This window comes from Oxyura jamaicensis, chromosome Z, assembly GCF_011077185.1.
Source record: "Oxyura jamaicensis isolate SHBP4307 breed ruddy duck chromosome Z, BPBGC_Ojam_1.0, whole genome shotgun sequence".
Classification (NCBI taxonomy): Eukaryota; Metazoa; Chordata; class Aves; order Anseriformes; family Anatidae; genus Oxyura; species Oxyura jamaicensis.
Genome location: NC_048926.1, coordinates 73785766 through 73806861, shown reverse-complemented (window position 1 = coordinate 73806861; position 21096 = coordinate 73785766). Strand labels below are relative to the sequence as shown.

General features: G+C 40.9%; 1 protein-coding gene across 6 annotated transcripts in view; it reads right to left on the bottom strand.

Moving 5' to 3' along the window:
• Positions 1 to 21096, bottom strand: part of PALM2AKAP2 (PALM2 and AKAP2 fusion) — a 209446-nt gene that overhangs the window by 70078 nt on the left and 118272 nt on the right. The gene's annotated exons all lie outside the window — the stretch shown is intronic.

Genomic DNA, 21096 nt, shown 5'->3' with positions numbered 1-21096 from the left:
CATTTTATGTTTACACTTGTCCTACGGTCAAATTGCCCTTAGTTCATGTATCCTTGTATCAGGAACAGCACGATTTCATCTCTTTGAGGGACATGTGCAACTGCTAGGCAAACCACTATTTCACGTGAACACTTGAAAATACTTTATGCACACTGCAGTCATTTTGAATTCCTCACAAAGATTTCTAGGTTTGCTCTAATTTCAGACTGGCTTTGTGGCATTTTTCACTGTTCCACGGATATGGTCATGATGCCCTCAGGAGGCTTTCCACATTGTGCTGAAGATGCCAGGGATGCTGAAGGCCATATTTAGCTCAGTTTTCTTAGAGACCTAGGGTATATGAGCTGCCAAACTCAGCTCTTCTAAACCTGCCGTTCGGAGCCTGTGTGTCACTTATCTTGGGGTCTCCCAGGGGATGTGGGTGGTGGGCTGTGAATGACCATGGTGTGTCCCACCCTCTGCATGCACTGTAGAACAATAACAAGCTTGTGTATAGTGTACTTACAATTAAAAGATCTGCCATCACGGCCAGTGACTTTCTTGCTCAGGTCAGACTCTGCAGTAGATGGTGTTGGATTAATTATAGCAATGCATAATTACAGCAGCAATCCACATTGGCCAAATGAAAACCCTGTTTGCTGCAGCTTCTCTTCTGTATCTGTTTATATGAACTTCAACCAAGCCGTTAACCACAGAAGAGACAAGCTGATAAAAAACAGTAACTCACAAGGGATTTCCATCACAAAATATACAGTGCTGGATGAATATATAAATGCTCTGAGATGAGAGCCACTATCTCTTCATTGGGAAAACATGTCAGCAGCTGGGACTACAGGAAAATGAGACGTGACTCAGCAATTAACAATGGCTTTTCCCCTTCAAGTCTGTGTTAAGTTTTTCCAGGACTTCCTGGCAGTTTGGTGAAGAAAGAGTTATTCATAATTTAGATTAGTAAATCTACTTGCAGTATATAGAATAGTCACAGCAGTGACACACAGTAAAAAGGCAACACAATCTAACTATTTTCTGAGCTATGAACGGCACCCAGTTAACACAGCTTTTCATTTAGTTGTTGCTATTGAATTAGAAGTGGAAAATACAAAACCAGATTTGTTTTTGCTTTTGCAGCACCTCGTGGATAAGATTTTAGCTTCTAAAAATCAAAACTGAAGTACCTCTAATCTTGTTTCCTTCTTATCAAAACTTCTGACGTTTATAAGGTTCAGACAGACATCCCTTATTTTCACCCATTTCACTATGAAATACAAAGTAATTTAGAAATGATTTGTGACTTTTGAAGACTAAGTAATGGGGGTGCTACTATGCAAGAGAGACAGATTACAATCACTTTATTTGTTACTTTTGCCTGACTCCCTGAGAAAAAGGGCATCTTAGATAAGCATTCTAAATTTATTTAATCTGTAACTAGTGACATCCAAATATTTGAGAAAATACACATTTTCTAAGTCCTAACTTTTATTTATTAAAAAAAATAAAAGAAAGGAAAAGTTAGCAAGCTGTGCAGGAAGAGAGCAAGCTGATTTGTTTTTGGACAATACAAAACACGTTTCTTTGAGACTAACAAAAACATAATATAATTTCCTCTGTCAGGTTTTATCTTGCATTTTCCCATATATGAAAACTGACTTCTTCCCTTTTATGTAATCAAACAAAATTATTATTTTTTCTGAGCTTAGAATAGGCCTTCTGGGAATTATAGCCAAACAATTTAAGTGGTACACAGAACCATAAAGGCACACAACAACAATAATATTACAGCCAGAGAAATGCAGCAGGTGATATTCTGGTCACGCTGGAGTCAAGAAGTTGTTTGAAATTAATTTAATTAGGGAGAGGACTTCATCAGGTGTTTCTGCTGGTCTGAGGGGTGGCTGAGCAGGTCATGGACATATGAATTCATATGCAGGGAAGCTGGGCCCAGGTTCCTTAGGCCTGTTTTGTGATTATGTTTCTTGTCAGAAAGAAGTGATGTGATTTTCATGAGGAGAATAAAACAAAACCAAATAACTTTGGGCCTGATTTTTGAGGTCCATGGCACAGCATGGGATCTCACAGAAGCAAGTGCAGGGGAGCTGGCGTCCTGTTTCTCTAAGGCAGTATTCTGAGTTACGGTGGATATAGCATTTTGCTTTCAAAACCAGCTTTCTAAGCACATGATCCTGAAGTTCCCACTCTCTCACTTACTCAAGCATACACGTAAAACCAGGGAATGACAAACAGAAGCTCAGGTTTAGCACAGATTTGCATTTAGTTTGAGATTTAAAAGAACTCCTACCACTTAAGTTCTCCCAAATACCAAAGATTATTACCATTAATTTTATTTTATTCTCTCATCAACCACTACATCTACCATCCTTGCCATATATAGCTGCCTTTATCTTCTTGCATAAAAGGCACATCAAGATGGAGAAACGCCTCTGTCAGTCTCAGATGTTTTTAGAGCAGGACTGTGCTATCATCGTGCCTTGATGATAATCCTCAAATCTTTTTCTTGAAGCTCTGTTAATGGAATAACATCCCATTTGTATGAGGGCAGTTTTTAACAAAAGCAGGATCTACCCTCTGGGATTCATTTGCTCTCACTTTAATTAAAAAGAAATCCCATTAAAACCTGCCAGTACCACAAGTGAATCAAATTAATTAAAAACAAACAAACAAACAAAACACAAACAAAAAAACCAACCATCCAACCAAAAAAAAACCACACACACACACACAAAAAAAACAAGAAGAAGAAGATGTGAAAAAAGACTGTTTTCAAGAGAAAACAATTGCAGCTTAAATCTGTACACTTTTAATAGTATGAATTAAAACTTATGGCTTGGAAGTATTTTCCTCAGGTCTGAGGAAATCTACTGATGTGGTGCAGCAGTGAGCAACACTGGGACCACTTAATCCACCCTAGGGAAAGAAATGTTGCTTCTTCTTAGGTTCAATCTACTCCAAACTGCACACATGCTAATATGATGGTCATAAACATTTTACTTCTGATGCAGAAAATGGTTATTTACTTCCAAAAAAAAAAAAAAAAAAAAAAAAAGCAAACTCAAGCAGAATAGAATAGAATCACTCCACTTACAAATAGAATCACATATGGGATATCTTTGTTTCAAAGCTTTCAATAACTGAGGCAGGATGTGTTTGCTCTCCACTACCCACTGTTAAGGAGTATAGGTTTGACCCTACTGTTGCAGCTGAACTTTGCAAGGGTGTGCAATTGAACGAGGTGAATTGTGACAGAAGATTGGATGCCAGTTAAGCTCCCACTGGCTCCGATTGTGGGGTCCTTCACCTGCAGCTGAAGAGCCAAGGAGGCAGCTGAGGGTAAAAAAGCTGTACAGCCTGGGTCTGCTGGCCAGGCTGCATGAGGGGGGTCAGGAACTAGAAGTGGAAGCGACTGCAGAATACCAGCACTGCGCTGGCAATACATCACCAGTTTTTAAAGCACAACCCCTGGTCAGATTAGGGTGCAAACCTGTGTGCTCGCAGGCGCAGGTGTGGGAGCCACTCAGGCCAGCAAGAGCAATGAGTCCTCACGTGGCCAAGGAGAAATGGAGACCCCAGACCGTCCCTGGGGAGGATGCTGGCTTTCTGCTCAGGCCACCCCATCCCTGTCCCAGCAGCAGCCAGGGATGTGGGAGAAAGTTCACAGGGCTCCCCAGCACCATGTCACGGGGTGGGAAGAGGCTTTCTCTTGGGTCCCCCAGCACATTTGGACGGATGTGGGCACACCTACACAGGGCTTCTGCCCCCCAGTCACCGCTGCCCTGCTCGTTCCTCCAGCTGAGATGCTGGCTGTGCCGTGATGACCACAGCCATGGTGCAGAACAAGATATTAACTTAATTAAGCAATGCCTTGACAGCCATATCTTCAGTGCACAACATTATATTAACTTAATCAAGCAATAAATTACTAAAGCAGATGAAAGCTCTGACAGCTGTCCAAGCTTGGCTGTGTTACCATGCATCTGAGCTCACTTCCCCCTAACTTCTGACGTGGAGGAGAGAGGACCTACCAGGGGGTGGTGGCTGGCTGAGTAACCTCTTCCTTTGCCTTACTGGAAATGGGTGTTTGCAGCAGAAAGACACAGTCTGCACCATGGGTGAGATGAGACCATTGGCTGTGGTCTCTGAGCTTGGTCCAGATATTGCCAACTCAATCATCTCTCATGTACATTTCCATGTCCCACTTAAAAATATTGTACACCATAACCACAGCTTCATTCCTCCCTGCTCTGCTCTGGTAGCCCAAGTACTGGAAACCAGCCCCACTTCCAAATGTTGGTGACCACTTCCACTGAGGAAGAAGCCACTGTAGGTGTGACACTGCCACAATCCAACCATTCCTTCTCCAGCTGTCATTTCCATGCTCAGATATTGCTCCCATGCACACTCTTTGTGCTAAACTTCCCTGCAAGCAGAGCAGGTGACTGCCAAGGTTTATCTGAGAATCACAGACATCATCCTCACAAAGCTGAGTACACAAAGGGGGATGAAAACAAACAAACAAACCACCATGCAGTATATGCATGGGTTTCATATCACAGTGGTAAGGAAAAGCAAAGTAGGAAAGGGTGCTGCCTTGGCTACATACAAAACACTTTTCAGATGAGCAAGAGATCTTCAGAACTGCAGGTTATGACAATCTCCTCCCCAGATTTGTCCAGCCATCCTTATTTTCAGATGGGAATCTTCTTTCCGCCTTTCTTCCAAAAACTATGCAAACTACTGTTCCTTAACACCTGAAAATAAGCAAATGCTCACAAATGTGTAGGTAACAACTCACCGTGGAGAGCAGCTTGTTGCTGATCTCTCACTCTGCCTCCTCTCCTCCTGTCCCTGCACTCAGAAACCTCCACCATTTTGGGAAAACTCCCACTGACTTGGAAAAACCATAAAATATGGACTGTCCTCTCTCGCCTTCCATGGCATGTCTGGTGTCTCATCCTGATTCCTGAGCATACTCTCCGTGTAAACCTAAACACTAGCATGTAGGCTGTAAGCCTAAACATGGCACTAGCATGTAGGCCACAGAATCCCTTCTACCTCGTTCAGGTAAGATAGTGCTTTTCCCCATGGACTATCACTGTTGCAGCACCACTCATGACACAACAGGACACTCAGGAGATAACTAGTCTTGGCTGTGCCTGCCTCACAGGCCTGCTCATCAGATCCAGGTGATAGGGCTGGACAACAGCTGGGGTCATGGTACCATGATGGATAGCAAAGTTTGACCTGAAGAATCTTTGTTGTAAATGGCAAAGGATCCTGTCCGCTCTGCAAGACCCAGAGCATGCTCTGAGGGAGAAAATAAGTGCTTGTAAACTTTCATAAGTTTTACAGAGCAACACAAAGAACTTCTGTTCACTAACTAATTATTTTCACGACATGTCCGAGTCCTTTCCTTGCCAACCTTTCCGTAAGGCCAGCACTAGAAATGTGGAGAGGAAAGGAGAGACGGGGTCTGTTCATGCGTACCAGAAGGCACTATCAGAGTCCTATCAACAGCAAAAGAAACGTTATCATCACTCATTAACAGATTAAGAGACATGTATGATAGTTTTTGTAGAGTGTGCAAGGATTATGGACCATCTGTCGTTTTGTTTCACCCTGGGTAGCACATGTGAGCATTTCTGATATGTGTACGGCTCAGAGAAGCATGCTTAGACTGCATTCCCTGACTGCCTTGCTCTCCATCTACCTAGGGGGTGACCTTCCCTCCCATAGTCATTTTTCACTGCTATCAGCTTTCCCTCCGCTGTCTGAGATGGCCAAGTGTGCTTTGGGGAGAATGTGTGAGCTGCAGTCCTAAGGATTAAAATTTAGCCAGAATTGGATCTGAGGGATAGTTTTAAAAGTGCACAGAAGTACAAGGAAGCAAAACCTCAGTCAAAATTTTATTTTCTGCCGTCTCCAGATGCAGACCCAAGAATTGCAAAACATGTTTTGAGACCATCTAGCTGATAACAACTTACTGCTCTCTTTCGAAATGCTGACTTGAACAAAAAAGTATTTCTCTTCTGGTAATATTTTACTCTCAGACATTCTATTTTGTTCATGGTTACCACTATTCTGATATTTCAGTGAAGTTCCAGTTTTAAGCAGTATGCAACAGTTGAGTTAATTCAGACCTAAAGACCTCAGGCAGCTTGCTATGGTCATGCTAATTAGTTGGCTGAGCAAGGGGTATGTTAGCTTTATAAACAACACTTACAGACTTCAGTTGTACCAACACCAAAAATGCTACCATGAAAAAGCTGAAGCATGGACACCATAAAAAATCACTGTATAAAAATGAGCAACAGAAGATAATACACTGATCAGAAAGACTCCAACTCTATGGCGACTAGACAAAATCAAGGTTTTATTGCAAATGGCTTCTGACCTCTCCAGCTGTACTCGGGAAAATAATTTGAAATTTAAGTGAACACAACTCAGATCTGATTTCAAGGAGAATTTCCCTATGGAAAAAATGTGAAGAACTGGTAAGTAATGGATATATCGAGGACTTGTAAAGTTCCAAGCTGGAAAACGTATGCATGACAATGGTGAAATTTCCAAACCTCAGAGGATTAAATCTAACAGGGTTTGAAATTGCTGGTAAGGAACCTTAAGTTCCAAGGCAAATGAAACCATATTTGAGTAGAATCTTCTCCATCAAAGCACTATTTTCCTAACTGCTGAAGCTACAACATGCCTGTGAGACTTTACTGATTCAAACTGATTCATTCACTGCCTGTACTCCGGGATTTGCAATCATTTTTGTGCAATGCTGTCCCATGTTTTCCATTTAGCTTCCGTTGACAGATGTCAACCTTCAAGATTTTTTTCCCTGCACATTCAATACTGTCCCAGTTACGCCTCTCTAGGGAAATTTCAAAAATTTTCCAGTGAGTTGTTTTAATTGACTAAATAATAGTAAGAGTTATATGACACAACATTTTGTCCTAGCTTTACATGATCCTTATAAACTTGACCAATTGTATTTTCTGATCTAGAGCACTGACAGATTGTTCAAAAACAGCAGTACAGTGGCCTTAATCAGATTTTAGACCAAGCTGCTTCTCTCTCTCTTTCTTCCTCTGCCTCTAATTTCAGCTTCTTATCTTAAATCATTCATGCCATCTGTAGGGGAATGCCAATTAAACACAAATCTACCTAACACCAGCAGAAAACTTTCAGCTAGCTTCAGTGTTCCTGCACAGCTTCTGCTTCCTGGCAAGACTGCTAGAAACTCTTTTTGACCAGGATATAGCATAGGCACAATTTGATAGGCATCTCTTTCTTTAGGATGAAATAGGCTTTAAAATGGGTGTTTAATTAAGGAAGCTATAAATGCTATAAATGAAATGTTCAGCATGCACACACCTTTCCAATTACACCAGCGTTCTCAAGACCAAGAAAAGTGGTGGTACACTGTACATACACACACATGCTTTCCAATCACATACTAATCTGCACCTCTCTATTTTTTCTAAAAAAGTCCATATGCAACAGCAGATGCATAAGTGAAAACAGCTGTGTGAAAAAGAGACACATCAATGTGAAACCCCCTTTACAAATCTGCTTGATGTGGTTGGCACTAGAGACAATGAGTTGATGCAGAAGTCAAATATTTGGGAAGAAGCTGAAGCTGCTCACATTTTGGGAGCATTAGATTCTAACTAGGAAATTAAGGGGAAACTTAGTTTGAAATTAAGTAACACTGTGCCTTCCTCCTGTAGAACCTCTTGAAAATTGCTCTGGCAAAATCCCTGATTCAGCCTCAAAATCCTCATACTTCTGTACTCAGCCTGTTACAGTCTCCATATCAGACCATGTGAATAAGAAGTAACTAAAATACACCAATTTTGAGAATATAACATATTTAAAAAGTTAACCTTTGTTTGGTTTTACTTGTGTACATTCCTAGTTTCACAGGATGTAGGCAATGTTTTACAATGTCTAAACTAAAACCAGTGCATTTAACTTAATGTGCCATATTCCTTTAATCTCCTTTTCAAGAGATCAAAGCATCTGATAGACACAGGCACAGTCTGGGAGAGCTTTAAGAACTAACTATGAGGACTTGTTAAATCATTATGAACGAATGTGCCTCCAGAGAGGCTACCGCAGATTCAGAAACCTGCCCTACCACAACGGGAACAGGATGAAACCATGAACTCCCATTCTGGTTTGATTACCATGGCATATGGCAACTGAGCCACAGTCCAAACTAACAAATTGCTGGGGCTTTGGATCAGCCCATGCTATCATCTTGCACCTTTCATGGTAAGCCAAAAATTGCAGAGCATGCAGGTGACTATTCCCTTACCGCTCAGCACAGCTGCTGCACAGCGCATTCTCACTGTTTCCCCACCCATGTCAACTGGGGTTGCATGATTCAAGCTGGTAATTAAGAGTACAAAACAATTATTCTTCCTGACATCATCCCAGCCTCAGACCATGAGAGCTTCCTCTCGCCCTGCCTCTGCCTCACTGTTTCCTCCAGCCACTTCCCAGGCTTAATCTTATGACAATGTCAGGGTGGAGTAGCTCAAGCCCAGAACCACCACTAAATGTTACACATATGAAACTATTAATATCTGTTCCACCTGCGGCTGAGGAATACCCATTTTTAGGAATGCAGAAGGCTGGGTGTGTGACCGTTATAAGCAATGTGCTCTGGTGCAAAGGAAAAGGATTGGTAGCCTTTGAAGGCTCCTTTTAACTACTCTGACTGGCTGGTCCTCCAGGAAAGTATGGTTATGACTCCATGCTTTACATTTACAAGTATGTCAAGAGTGAGAGGTAACCTAGAAAGATGAAATTAAGAACCTGTCCCACATCTTGAGTCCTTTTCCTCCTCACTCACGGCAGAGGAGCTGACTTATCATCAAATCAAGACCTCTAGAGACCTCAGCTTGTCACTCACAACCATTAAAGAAGTTTTCAGTTTGAATTATATTAGAGCTAGTATGCATGAAGACAAAATGTTGGAGTACTTTGCTGGGACTTGTCAGCTCTGCAGAGTCCCTGGGTAGACACATTGTTTACTGAGCAACAAGACCTATCCACTTTCTTTATTCTCTCATCTACTAAGGAGTTTGGGACAGAAGCTGTCAATTATAATGGGTTTATATAGCTACTAAAATTCAACTTCCAATCTTAATTAGGGATGCTGCAATGAACTGCTCAGAACAGCATTAATCTATTGATGATATTTCAAATGATGGGTAACAGAAAACTAGACCATTGGTGAAATTAATTAAAGAAAATTTCAGATTTGAGAGAAATGTCAGAGAAACAGCTTGGAATCTGCATTTCTGCAGCAGCTTGAGTCTGTGGGAAATCATGCAGGGACCAAGGAAAACAGGAAAAGGTGGGATGTTGGGCCTACTCACAGTCTGACAAAAATAAAATAAAATAAAATAAAATAAAATAAAATAAAATAAAATAAAGTAAAACGCACATGGCACCGCAGGATTCAGCCTTTGCTGCCAAGTGTGCACTTCAATAAAAAATAATTTCAACACAAACTAAAAAAAGGTAGCATCAAACAAACCTGAACTTAGGGGTCTTGTCTGATAAATACAGAAATTGAATACCCGCAATGAGAATTTCCCCATTCCCTCAATGGGAGCTAGATAGGACCAGGAATGAATATCTTGTATCAGATGTCAGATGCCAGTGATACTTTACTTGGTTCAGAAACCTCTAATGAAGAAGCAGAATGCTGCAATTGCTACTGGTTGACAGAATCAATTTGTAGGCATGGTCCTGAGAAAAAACACAAGTCAGTATGCTGAGTGGCATCAGTATTTTCCCAGAGCAAACTCAGTTATCTGCTGGAACAGACAGTAGCCTTGCTACTTTTTCCTTCTCAACAATATCAGTTTACAGCTCAACAACACAAGGGTGGAGGAGGAAATTCCTTTATTCTCACCTTCCAAAAAAAAAAAAAAGTTATTTTTCAAAAAGCTTTAGTACAATGAATTTGTCATCAATTGTTTGCAGGAAACATCTCACATTTTTTCCTTCTATGCAATGAGTTTGATCCCAGCAGGTTGACTTAATTTTATAAAGAAAATAAAAAAAGCCACATAGGTATGAAAGAACAGGCAAGAACCATGGTGACGCCCACTAACCTTAATAAAAGTACCTACACAATGCTCACATAAATGTATAAGTACAGGACCATTTGGCCTTAAAATTGAGAAAAGCATATGCAACTTCACTGAATAACATTAACCAAGGTAGTGAGCAGTGAGTGCTTATTGCATTCCGACAGGTGACAAATTTGCCACTGCAAGGAGGAAAAAAATAACAGCATTCTGGCAGCATTCCCACTACAAGACTGGACTAACAGACATTCCTAAATATCTTTTAAATTGTGGTAGTTAAAAGGTGCTGTGAACAAACGACGAGGTTTGCAGCAACAATAATGGAGCATGAAAGAGAAAGAATTTAAGGACAAAAATGAAATTTTTACTAATTTCCTTTAAGAGATTTTCTCTGATGAAAGGTTTCCATCTGTGGCTGGCACTGATGACTGTCTAATGATGTTTGTTTTGGTAACTTCTGATGATGAAAAAGCCTATTGTTCCTTGGTCAAGCTATGAGCTTTCTTTGAGATACTTAACAGTAATGCAGTCAGTCCTGTTATTGATATTCAGCTGCAGCTGGCAGCAGAACTTGGTTCAGCTAATAATATTAATAAAAAAAATCTCTATGCTAATAACAAGAGAAAGCCAAATTTCCACATCATTTTTAAACCAGATTGAGTGTTTAGGTATACCTCTTCTTTCCACTGCTTTAAAATCTCTCATATTCATTTCACAGCTTCAGGTTGCTATGGATGGAAAGACAGGGTATCCTTCTCACAAGTTCCTCTACTGCTCCTTTCACATACCACATTACTCCTTTTCTACACATGCCTTATGTGAGCTAGGGACTTCTACCATCACATAAATGTTCACAACACTTCCTTGAACAGGTCAGCTTTCCTCTCAGCTTCACATAAACCATAGAGTGACCAGAGCTGGGATGGATTTAGCATACATACACTTCCTTCTTGTTCAGGCCCTTGACATCCTTTGACTACTTCTAAGAGAAACTCGTTAAACACTTAAAGAAGAAAAATTTTGAGGTTCTGCAAGACAAGAAATAGTTTAAAGATTGAGGGAGGGAACAGGCTGCCCCTCAGAACAAGAGATGGGGAGACAATGTCCAGGTGGCCGAGAATGGAAATATGCTATTACAAGGGCTGCAACTGCAAGAGCATTTTTTTTCTTTTTCTGATCTCTCTCTGGCATCCAGACCAAACAAGCACCACAACCACCAACAAAACCACCAACCAAAAAATACAATTACCAAACTCTGCATCGTCACGGACTGCAGGAAATACCAAAAGAGAATAATGACATTATTCTGTATATATCTGTATTCTGCACATATCTGTTCATCTGAGTGTGTTATCAGAGAGAAAAATCATAGTGTCTTCTTTTGCCAGGTCCTGCCTATTGGCATTACTGAAAGCCTGGGCCCTGGATTTTAAATATTTGGCTTTTTGGAGGAGGGGTGGCTTTTATCAGAGCCTTTCAGAGAATGATGTAAACCTAAGCATTTGAACAACAAAAACAACAAAGGCTTCAGAGAAGTCATTCTTTTGGACTCTTCGGATCTTTACAATAATCAAAATCTAAATGTTTTTATTAGTTTTTAACACTTCAGCCCAGGAGATTTTCTGAAACTTCAAAGTTTCAGAAACAAAATAACTGCAGATAGCAAGCCAAAACTTGCTGTCAGTGAAACCACTTTTTAGTTAAACAGAGAGTACTTCACTCATTCCTTTGGGCTTCTTTTAAGTTGAAGACAAGAAGAATTTGCTTCTAGTTTCTTTATGAGAAGTTTACTCTTTTGTTGTGGAAAAATCTGCACCATCTCTAGCAAGCTCCTTACAAAGCCCATAAAATAAAACAGGTTTCTAGTAAATGAAGTGATAGAAGTCATGGATGTAAAGTTGCCCTTCTTCATTCCCTGACACATGTCCATAGTGTTGCTGACACAAGCCAGGAAAGCACCACAGAATATACAGCATCAGAACACTGCAACAGAATATACACATAACATGCTTCATCATCACAAAGCTAACTGTATGGCCCAGAGTCCAGTCCCAAATCTGAAATGTAACAGAGCAGCAGAGGTGTGTTTCCATACTGCCCAGCTACCTAAAAATTCTCAAGGTCCAGACAACAAGGAGCCCAAGATGTTTTGTCAACATGACCCTCCACAGTGGGCTTCCTCCCGTAGTGTGGCCCACCACCACTTTCCCAAGGAATTGAATCACCAAGTCACTACAAAATCCTGGCACCATGCCTAGCAAAACAAAGTCCTCCTGCCATGAAAAGTGGGTTGCCTTTATTTCCTTAAAAAATTCATGTATCCTATATCAAAACTCACATTTGCCACAACACAAACTGCCAGGACTGCAGCATCTCCTCCTTTATTTTTCCTCCTGCCTTCTGTCTCCCTAGGAAATTAAAGTATTCATTAGATCCACCAGCTAGAAAGAAGATTTAAATGGCATGATGCATTACCCAGCACAGCTGCACACTGACAGATGGCTGATGTTGATGGGATGTTAGGCAAAGCACACACATACTTGCAGGCCTGTTAGCTATGAAGTCAATCCCAAGCCATAAATTACAGTTGTCCCGTTGTGCATTGCTGTCACACTCCCACTAAACTCACAGATCCAAGTAAGAGTGAATAGGCTTAGAAGAGCTGGTGGTGCATCTGTAGAGGTAACTCAGTGTTTTATTGTTCAGATGTTCACTGCCCACCCCCCAGCCTAGACCAACAGCTGTGCCAGGAGGACATGAGCCCTCCAAGAGAAGGTCTCAGAGGAGACTTCTGGTTTGATGTTTCAGGCTTTTTCTGCAGAAGTGCCAGCTCCTCCTATCAAACTGAGATGAGGACCCCATCTGTGACCAACCCTACAGCTCTCCAGAGACCACACACCTTGCTGCAAGTGCCTCCTGTGTATCACAAAGCTAATGTGAAGACTAAAGGGGCATGTGTGATGTTGACAGAAGTGCTTAATACTTTAATTATCTCAGATTCTCTGCTTCTGCACATGAACACTTCTGGACGATGCAACCTGACCACAGCTTTAACTGCCATCTGACTCTTGACTTAATGAACACTGGTTTAAGTAACATCTTGTCACTCTCCTTCTTCCATGCTCACCATTGTTTTTCATAGAAATGAACTTGCTTATATATATATATATTTTCTGTTGGTTTTTGTTGTTGCTTTTATTTGGTTGGTTGCGTCAAGGTTGCTCTTCCAGTACCTAACACAAGTACAGAGACATGCCCACTGCAGCATCTGCACCCGTGGGATATCAGTTTGGCTTTCCATTCTGAAGAAACATGTCCCATAAGCACGGAAGGAGGCACACTTAAAAATCATCCCTCTGCCCCCACAAATCTACATGCCAGGCATCTTGGGATGGAATGGCAATACACTCTCAGGCAACTCTGGCAAGTCCCCTTTCTGACAGTTCACTATTGAGAACAGAGGGTGTTGACTTGGCTTGATTTCCCTTCACAAAGCTTCTGATAACCCAGCGCCTCAGAGCACGCATGGGAACAGTGCTATCGTCCTTTCTAACTGAAAGAAAACAGGTTTGCAGTGGGAGACCATTTAACACAGTCCTACCCAGCTAGTCATGGAGAAGTCTTGTCCCTTTCCCAGACCAACAGGATACTGACTCGCCAGAGCCAACAGGAACCACAGGCAAGAAAGGACAGAGGGCTGGACTTGTGGGTTTCCCACTCATCCCCCGAGAGGCAGAGCAGAACAAAGAAATGCTACTATTGGAACGTTGCTGCTGCACAAATGAAACCCCTGAACTATGGAGAGGCCTGGGAATGAACGAGAGCCACAAAAGCCTAAGAACATTTTATTCAGAGCAGAAGGAATCTGACGGCATCTGGCAAAAAGATGTGAGGAAGGAGCCTCTTCTTGCAAGAAGTGATCAGCTAATTCTGAAAGGCTGGCTTATGTACCACTCAATCCGGGTTTGGCTCATCTTTAGTACTCTTGCAATACACAGGTAACTGTTGCCAGCTTTTTAGTGACAACTCCAAATGTGATTTTTTTTCCCTGAGGCTTACCCTCCTAGAAATTTCAAAATTACCTGGGCTCTCTGTTGATATCTCTGAATTAATTAGATGGAAAAAAGATATTCAAGAAGTTTAAGAACTTAAAGTATATCCTGGTCAAAACTGTTGACTAATTAAAAGATATTTTTAATTTAAAGTGCAACTATTCCCTAAAAATCATTGGCAACCTACTTTCTGATCCACTGCACCATGCCACCTTTGTTCTTATTAACAAGCATGTTTTATACAGCATGATGAATGTAAATCCGGGCCTTACAGACATATCAGCACAGAATGCCAAATGAGCAACAGGACAGGCGTATTGAGGGTGCCCACCAAAAACTGTTAAAAGCCTCATTTTTAGAAAGCAAAAGGGCACTTCATCTATTCATGCTGGATTCTCTTTTAAAGCTTTTTGGGTGGTAGGACCCATATTCCAAAAAGTCCCCAAAAGTTTGTTTACTGCTCTTCTTTCAGAGAGATGCTGCTCACCAGGGATTCGGAGAGGACTCACGGATGCAATACGAAGAATGAGCTTTCATCAGCAAGAAGATATGGTGAAGAAAGCCAATACATTTCTAAATTAAACCAAGTCAGGAACAGAACCAGAATAGTGTAAGTGACAGTACAAAACACAAGTAGTCAAAGGACAGTTATATGAAGGATCATGAAGATTGGGACCACAGAATGGATGCAGGACAACTTGGTCTCTAAGTGATGAAACAGCAGCATTTAAAACCAGCACAGGTACTTTGATGCTATTTTTTAGATCTGACTGAATGACCAAAACATTTCTTTTTAATTAAGCCAATTTAAGTACATCAACTGCTTCCACAACAGAAAAATACTGAAATGTCTTAAATAGTCTGAGTGTTCTTCATGTACAGAAAAGACTCACAAGAGAAGGAAATAGGGAAAAGAAAGGAAGGATATAGGGAAAACACTTAAAAAGATAACACAATCAGGCTACAATTTTGTCTGAATTTTCCTTTCTGATGACAACAACCAGCAGCAGGTACTGGGAATGACAAAGGGCTAGCTCGATCTTTATTCAGTGAATAAAGATGTGCGGATGCTGGACGCTGCTCAGCTGAAAACAGCCGAGACACATGTGAGTGATGCTGCTGAGGTCTGCCCCTGGTACCCCCCCAGGGGCTGCACGCTGTTCAAATGATGGGGTGTCGAGACCCCAAGGCACCTGAGCTGTTGTCACCATGTTTTGTCTCCACAGTAAAATAGCTGTGCCAATAACACGCCTCTTGAACGGACAGAAACGTCTGGAACTCCATACCACAAACCACAACAGCCTCTTAACCTTGCATGTACTTCAAATGTTTTGAAATCAGGTTAAGTGACTGTGGGTTTATTGATAGCAGCTCCTGTGCCAACATGTGGGTTCTCAAGAGCATTACAGGCAAATATACTTTCTTACACTCACTCTTGGGGAGTTAACAGCTAATGGGGAACTCTAAAATTGGAAATAATGTGACCTATTTACAAGGAAAGATGATAGCACAACACTTAAGGATTTGAGATTGGCTTCACTTCGTCTTTCTTACAAAGCTGTGGGAGCACTGTGATATGTTCCAAGAGACCACAACTACAGTGGGAAAATATTTGTACAAAAACTGCTGGCTCAGTCCCACCTTCTTTAACAAAAATAATCTTTGGTGCTTTACTGTGGAAAAACTCCAACCTTTATTAATAGATGTATACAAATTTAATTAGTTTAACAGTGTGCGTTGGTGCGAGATGCTAACATGGGTGTATATTTCAGCTGGTTTCTATTTCTAGTCTAATGTCTTCCTGTAGCCTGCCAAAGAAGAGTTATTAAAAAAGGAAATTTTTTGAAAGTGAAGATGTTTGAAAGACGGATGTGGGTTGTGTATTGGCAATCCTATTAGGGAATTATTCTAAACTGGCACTACTGAACTCGCCCCAGATTCAACAAGACACAGAAGTAGGGCAAACCAAGCATGTATACAGATGGAGCTGTGTTTTTCCCTGAAGTACGGGAGGAAAAGTGGCTGATAGAAAGCTGAACTCAAACTTAATGCTAGTGCCGTTGTCCCAGATAATGAGGCACAAGATGACCGCTTGAAATCTCTGGATTCACTGGACAGAAAATAACAGCTGTGATGTCAAATACTAGTCCCTGGGAAGTGCTAGGAAAGAAGCTACACACATCTTCTTGCCCATTTGCATTTAAACCCAGGCCCAGAAACTGTTGCACTTAAGTTGCTGTGATTGAAGTGGTAGTACTTTGTATTTTTTTCAATATCTAAGTATGATCGTAATATAGTGCTAGTTTAATGGTGCTATGAACATATGCAGGCAAAAGGTAGTTCTTCTCACCACTTTAGTAAACTGCTAAAATTCAATTTCTAGAAAGCAACATTTTACTGCTTGTGCTACATCCAATGCACACTTAAGAAGTTGCCTGCTTCATGCATATATTATACACAGATGTTACACAAAACTATGCAAAAACATGTAGAAAAAAGCTGGTAAAACATGGACAGTCCTTTCCTTCCAAAGCACACATTGTGATATGAATTTAACTACTTACACACAGAAACCTTTTTTTTCCTTTTTTTTTTTTCTTTTTTTTTTCTTTTTAACACTGAGAACACAGGAGAAGAGCGAAATGATGATGTCTGGAGCCACTAAAGAAATGATTGGAATCAAGAGACTCTGAACAAAATCCAGATCTTTGAAAGAATCCATGTTCCCTAGATCATGACTTATCTCTTTAGTCAATTGAAAACTTGAAATTAAATTCTAAAGTGAACAGGACACACTTTCATCGTTCAGTAGCACATAATGAATTTTTCCCAAGCACAAATGCAGATCTTGAAAGCTATATTTCTAACCCTTCTGAAGATGTATATATGTTTTTAAGGGAATTTGTTCTGCTTAAATGCATTTTTTTTTCTCTGTTATTAATAAGAGCCTGAAGAAATCATTCTCTCTGCTCAACAATATCTAGGGAAAATTCTCATTTCTGCAGTATATTGCATGAAAGCATAATACCAAGCAAAATAACACTTGAGTCCATTTACTCCAAAGTATTTCTCCCACATTTCTGAAGAATTACTTTCAAGGCACAGTTCTGCTTTCTCCTGTAAACCCTGAATCTAAGTAAACAAAGTAAAATAAGTAAACGAAAAGTGATGAACTCTCATCAATTAATTTGTATTGCTTAAACAGAATTTTAATATGATGTTTATTTTGTCATGATACCACAATATCTCAGAATTGTGAAAATGATTAACTGGGAGACAAGAAAAGTGATGACAAAATTTAGGTTTCCGTAGTACAAAATTTTGAACAAAAGTTACAGTATGACTTTTGTTAACAAGAATGTTTCTTCCAACAGCAACTAAAATGACAGTTTGAACACACTGCTTTTGCAGTGAAACAGTCCTGAAGATCTTCAGTTTTAGAGAAGTAAGAGGAAGAATCAACAGTCCCATTTTACAGCTGAGAAACTTCTGCGCTATGGATTGAGATTTTTTTTCAGGAATGAGTGAGATATATCTGTGGTGTACTAAATCAACTGTGTGCAAGGCATTCTTTTTAAAGGTCTGTATGCAGTTCAGTACTGATTTACCATGATTCTCAGCTTTGGAAGGGTGCTCAGATGCCATCTGCATCAACATTTGGATTCCTGTAGACAGCCTTGATGGCTACAGTGACAGGCTACCAATAGGCCACTCCAAAAAAACTCATCCTAATCTGAGACATACTAGATGACTAACTCTCTGGAAGCACCTTCCTCTTTACGTGAACCACAGAGGTAGTTTACCAGATCAAACCAGACACTTCATTTCTAGATGGCTTAGATGAAAACCAGCTCTAGTTAACCTATCCTAGGACAGAGGCAGACTGCATGGTTTGCAACCTCTGTGCAGACTAAACCACCAAATCATTCTTCATCTCCCCCTGTATCAATCTGTCCTACACAGTATATTCTATAAGAGCAGATGAGTCCCAGATAGGAGATTTCATAGAGCATGGACTTCGCACAACTGCATTTGTCTTGCCACAAGTAATTAGTATTTACCCTTTGCCAGGATTAAGTAGACTGATGTGGAAAACTAATGTACCAGATCAATGCAGCCTGAAGTTTAAGCAGAAATAACTTAACATTTTGGACACGCAGAAGTAAAAGGCTACCATTTTGGCATCCTACTTAAAGAGAATTACATAAATTACAGATCTAACTGCATTTGCTGGCATTCATTCAGTGCTGATGTTATATTTCATAATTAAACTTAATTTTATAGAGCTGTACTCTAGTGGTCTAGGTCAGCAGTCAATTAAAGAACAACCGTCTCCAGGACAAATGCAATACTCCCATAAATGTGAGCACCGTCATAAATTGGCAGGCCAACTTTTTGCTTATAGAGTTTGAATGCCAATTCTACCCACATCAGCTTCAATGGACTAGGTCCAGTGGGTGGGATCATCTGAAAGGTCTTCTCAATGAATTCTGAGTCCAGTATTTTGCTGCTGTACATCTAAAGAATTGACAGTGAACTACAGACCACAGGAGGCTGCTGCCTGGTGATGCTGCACCATGTTGAGCCATGGCACTCAGCTCACAGCGAGGAGATCCCCCCACTAGCAAGGCTCAATAACCCACTCACACACTTCACTCATCTCAAACTGACAAAGGGTTTGGTTTCTCAGAAGCTGGAACATTACCAAAGCTGGGTTGATAAATGAAGAATGCAAATAAAACTAGGCACCAGCTTTCTGAATATAAGCCCCATGCACGCTTTAGCAGTAAGTAAAGGAAGTCAAGCGCCTTTCCCTAGAAGGAGGTCTAACAAACACTACAATTTTGGAGATTCCTGCACATTTCTTCTAGGCTGTGTGATCTGATCTGGTATCATCTGCTGCCAGCCCTCCTAGCACGGGGAAGGCAAAGGGTGATGGATTCTGTGCTCTTTCCAGAGGGAGGGCAGATATAGTCCAGGATGAGTATTGTTACGGCCTGGAACTTGTCAATACACAACGGAAAGTTGTATCAAAGTAACACAGAATTTACAGTGGACTTCAGGCAGGCAAACATATTGCACACACAAGAACCAAGATGTGCCCCTTCACCACAGGCTCAGAGGACAGGCAGTGTTTTTCTTTCTTTCTTTCTTGGAAAAATTAAAAGAGGAACAATTTTGGCAGCAGAAACAGAAGTATTTACCCCAGCACCACGAATGAACTCACTGCTGGTCAGCTGAATGAATTCACCACCTGTCTGGGGGTCAGTACCGCAGCGTGTTGACGAGAGAAAAATCACAGTGAACAGCAATAATGGGGATGGTTCTAGATGCTGCATTATGCAGCTCTTCGTGCCTTGCTATAAATATGGTATCAATAGCACTTGCTCAATCAGCAGGTGTTTCCAGTAGCAAAAGGCAGTTCTGCAGTTTGGACGAGCCAAACAGGCGTGAATTAACTCATCCCATGCCCAAAGCGCACATCCAACATTCTCCCTCCCACACCATAAACCACACAACCCTATATTCTTCACACAGCCAAGACTCTGGCGGAAGTCAATAAAAAATTCTGAGTATTTTGAAAGCACTTTGAAGTTACACACAGATCCCCTAGCAATGAAGTTGCACATCTGCAGGGAAAGAAAATAACCATCAGCTGCCATGAAAGCTACTTCTTGTCAGCACTGTTAAAAGACATCTATCAATATGGCTTAATTTGCTTAAGGGCTCACCTGGCACCTGTAGTCTTTGGACAGGTGTTTGGAAACTAATGTGAAAAACAACTTACCAGCATCTGTATGTAACATTTTAAATTTGTGAAACATTATTCTGGTGGAAGCTGTCAAAGGTCAGCAAATGGGCTGACATTCAGATGTAAAATGAAGAAAACCTGAATGAAAACCAGGCAATACTACCTGTCAGAAATACCTACAATGAACACATTGCTTTAGTTTCAGCTATAACTTCATCCTCTGCTGTGTGCAGGGAAACAAAAGCCACCATCTAAATGTACATGAAATAACTTGCACTCTTGAGGAGAAAGAAGTCATGTACTACCACAGATACTGATGTATCTATACCTTGCCTGGGTTCCTAAGGCTGGAGAGACCAAAAAATGTAATTGTGAAAGTGAAATAAATCCCTGTCAGATACGCATAACCCCTGCAAAACACTTACACAGCATGAATACAAATTGACATACCAGAACTATGAGACAACGCTAGAATCAGAGGATATCATTACAACATTTAATGGTTAATCACAGCTCAAAATAAAATGTTTATTCCAGTGCTAAAATCACAACAGGGAAATCTGCTCTGCCTCTTTCCGACATTAGGCTGGTACTTATTGCCCTGATGTACATCTTCTGGGAGATGTTATGGGATTAATCTCAAGATAAAAACCAAAGTTCAGTATGATGTCTGCTCTTTATGGGTAATGATTAATAGCATCAGGAACTCAAACACTTGAATTCACAGTAGCTGCCGGCCTGCCCCCCTCTGTAATAATTTCAATAACTTTTTAGGAAGAGACACCAATGTTTGCAAAGTTTACACTGCAGTGGTCCTAAGCAGGGGAATCAAATATATGTATATATTATATTTGGTTATATGTATATATATATGAAATATTTAAAACTCATGCTCTGGTCTTACAGAGGGAAGCTAAAAATAGACTTGGAACAAAGATAAGGGACATTTTTCAGTTCAAAAAGGGGAGTTCGGGTAAAATTGAGATGGCCATGAAAAAAACATGCTGATTAAAAAATAATTATGTCACGGGTTTCTCCTAACGAACCCCCTCCACGTTGTCAGCCCGTCTCCCCCCCTCCCCCCAGCAGATCCCCCCGGGACCCCAAACCCTGCAGCCAGAGAAAGGGGGGCTCGGAAGAAGGTCGGGGGGGGGGGGGGGGGGGGGGG